Raw genomic sequence first — 3,555 nt, 5'->3', positions numbered from 1 at the left:
ATCAGGGTTGGTCATCCGGTTTATGTTCGGTAATCACTCTCTTCTCAAGCTCCAGCCAGATTAATGGCTATACATTTACGCAAGAACTGCTTGCCTGCCTTTCAAAAAAAAAAGAACTGCTTGCCTGAGTGGTTGAGTTACAAAAAAAACTGTCTAAAATTTAGATATGTTAATTGTTTACATAAATTAAAAACTGTCTTGTGATCTAAAATATTTCATGACATCTTATCTTCCAATATATGTTGGTTTCATTTTTCTATGCTTACTGCCCGTGCTAACTGTATCACCAAGCTACAAAGTGTTTTCTTCCTCGGAGTCCCACTCATCATCGTTGCACAGGGCACATAACTTGGCTTGGTACTTACCATGTATCTTTTTTGCATGGAGACAGGGTTGGAAAAAAATATTGATTGTTTTTGTTTTGCCTGGAGACAAAAAAGGTGCAGCCGGACATGTAGCCATGAGGCGTTCCCAATCGAGGTATGACAAAAAACCACCGTCTTGAAGGTCGTCACATAAAGACCGTCGCTAAATGTACCTTGTGACGATAACAAGGATAACCATCACAAAATGTGACGACCTTTTGTGAGGGTTATGTTTTGTCGTCATATATTATTGTCATTTAATGACAATTGTAATTGTCACATATTGGTTGATCAAATCGTCATTCAATACGTCAACCGTCACAAATTGTTCATTACAGCCCAATCTCACAACATGACAGGTTGCTGATTTCCTGGCAGGTTGAATAAAGTATTAGCTTAAAACCTTGCTGTACAGGCCAACAATCATATCCTCTATGCTAACAATAAACCAATGTAATTCAGATCATCAGCTCCAAGGATTCATATATACACTCAAATACACAAGATATAGAACCTTGTGAGCAGGACACAGTGGAATTTGTTAGCACAGCAACAGTGCGAACATCCAGACAGCTTACCGAAGAGAAGACATCACATTTGCAACACCATTTAAAGAAAACTGCAGCAAGAGTTCTGGATCACTGCAGTAAGTAGAGCATAGAAGCGTTAGAGATAAAATGGTCTACAGCTCTGATAAAATTTTTAGTTATTTCTAAAGAAGTAAAATTTTCAGCAGTAAAGAATTCAACCTCATATCCATCATGTTTGTGGATGAAGTCAGCAACTTCCTTCCTAATTCCAGGGATACCATGGGAATCACTATACGCACCTGATGGTCAAATAAAAACCTTTGTCATCAGAGTACTCATAAACTCATATGGCTATGAACCTACGGCGACAACACATACAACTGATAAAAGTTGCTTATTTTTTTGATTATTTAGAATGCAAAAGGTTTAATACATTGTACTAATTATATGAACCTTGCAGGAGCCAGGAAGACAACATTAATCAGGTTTGGTGAGACATGTGTTCCTCACTATAACCATATTACAAAAACATGTATAAACAAAATTTACCTATAAACAGTTCAAGAATATCAAATGCAATATTCATATCAAATAAAAGATAAATATTAAATTACTTTAGAATTTTCTTCTAATGTTCTTCAAGGCAACATTGCAAAGTATCACCAATAAACAATGTCTTCAACAGCGTTAGTTATCTAAATTAATAGCAATAATCACCAATTCAAGAGTTTATCATTGGATACGCTCTATGACTGCATTAATTCATGGACTTGTTTTCTCTTTATACTAGTAACTAATAATACATAGATATACATACTATATATCAACAAGTACGTACTATTATCTGGGAGGCTCCTTGGTGTCGAGTGCCTAGAGCGCCAAATATAAAGGGCAAATAAATATATTTAGTTGTATCTAGTTATATAAATGCTTCAAAATTAAGTATGCTAATAATCCATTGATCTTACTGTAGTCTTACAGTACAATCAACTAGTGATTTCTGGACCTTTGATTTGCCCTACACAATGTTGGCTCCCAACTGCAAGGTTTTATTATTCAGAGTTTAATGGAAACACCTACAATTCTAAAACCTATAGGACAAATACGTTGAGAAGACAAGAAAAAGGCTATCTAGAAATATTAGCAAATATACATATGCTACACAACGCACTGCCTTTGTGAGCTAGTGAGCAATCCATGCCCACTAAAACTGCAGTGAGCGTACCAAGAGACAGAGTCCTCGGACAGCCAATCCTACTGATGGAGCCCTCTAACACAGCCACAACAAATACACGAACCAGAGATTCAGGCAAATGAGACACGGTATATTCATCTCAACCACAACCAGGTGAGGATGAAGAGCACGCGTGACCGACTCCAGATCTACTACCACAATCCACCAACACGGGCACTAGAACGAGGATCAGTCAAAGAGAAGAAACCCAAGCTGCATTTGAGCTGAAATATCAGCAGCCAAAGGCAAGATCCTACCTGGCTTGCGGCGATGCGCAGGACGGCAGGAGCCCCCTGCGGATCCTACCTGGCTCGTCGTGAATCCGGCTGGAGGAGAAGAAGGGCGACCACCCCGTAGTCGATCCGGTCTGGGGAGAAGAAGGGCGGCCACCCCTTCCGCCGGTGGCTAGGGTTCCGGCCGTGGCCCATGGTTGCCGTCCCGCGCCAGGCTGTCGCCTGAGAAGGCCAGGGACCGCGCCGCGCCGCCGCTCGAGCAGGCTAGAGGCCGCGCCGTGCCACCGCGGGAGCAGGAGGGGGACCGCGCCGCGCCGCCGCGCCACCCCGGGAGGAGTTGAAGAGAGTCGCGGGAGGAGGCAAGGAGTCAAAGAGAGAAGAGAGACCGGCGTGTGTGGGTGGGGTTGAGGAGCTAGGGTTAGGAGGCTAATTTATCTTAGGTGGGCATAATCTAGGCCGTTGGATGAATTTGGACGAATAAGATCGTCGGACACTTATTTGGGCCAAGGGGCATCACGGTCCGAAACAGAATTCTAGCCCAAAATAAGGTTTAAACTAATTTCTGTGCTTGTTTTTTTTTTCTAATATTCATTACTTGTGACTTTTATAATGCCTGGTTCAAACAAACTCGAATGAAGAAACTACACAAAAGTCATAGATCTCGATGAGCTCTTAAAATTCGTAGATGACTACCTTTCAATTTGAAATCATTTTTGCCTAAAAACTTTGTTTTGAAGTTCTTATGATTTGATATTTAAATTTTTTAGTTGTTCAAACAAACTCGCATGTGGAAATGACTCAAACCAAAGTTGTAGGTTTCGATGAGATCTAAATTTTTTGTTTTGGTCAATTTTACATCCGACTTTGTTTGAATAATTCAAAATTTGAATTTCAAAATATGATAAATTATTTCCAAATTTTTGCCTAGCAAATGATTTCAAATGAAAAAGTCATCAACAACAAAGTTATAGAACTCATCGAGATCTACAACTTTTATTTTGGTTATTTCTCCATCTGACAAAATGGTAGTATACATTGTTCACAAATCCATAATTCTCTAACATAGTTTATGAAACTATATAAGAGATATGTTAATTTGTGAACAATGTTACTAACACTTTGTCGGATGAAGCAATAATCAAAATAAAAGTTGTAGATCTTGATGAGTCTAACAACATTTATGTTCATGAATT

The 3,555-nt window shown here is 39.4% G+C and overlaps 1 long non-coding RNA gene across 1 annotated transcript; it reads right to left on the bottom strand.

Annotated features, from left to right (window-relative positions):
- Positions 1–237: 237 nt before the first annotated feature.
- On the bottom strand, positions 238–2,759 carry LOC136487751 (uncharacterized). Its single transcript, XR_010767344.1, has 3 exons — positions 2,387–2,759; positions 1,115–1,194; positions 238–1,006 (listed from the first exon to the last, which is right to left on the bottom strand). It is a non-coding gene; the product is annotated as an uncharacterized lncRNA (long non-coding RNA).
- Positions 2,760–3,555: the final 796 nt, after the last annotated feature.

This window comes from Miscanthus floridulus, chromosome 10 (assembly GCF_019320115.1).
Source record: "Miscanthus floridulus cultivar M001 chromosome 10, ASM1932011v1, whole genome shotgun sequence".
Classification (NCBI taxonomy): Eukaryota; Viridiplantae; Streptophyta; class Magnoliopsida; order Poales; family Poaceae; genus Miscanthus; species Miscanthus floridulus.
Note: the sequence above shows the minus strand (reverse complement) of the source record. Positions and strands in the feature narration are given on the sequence as shown.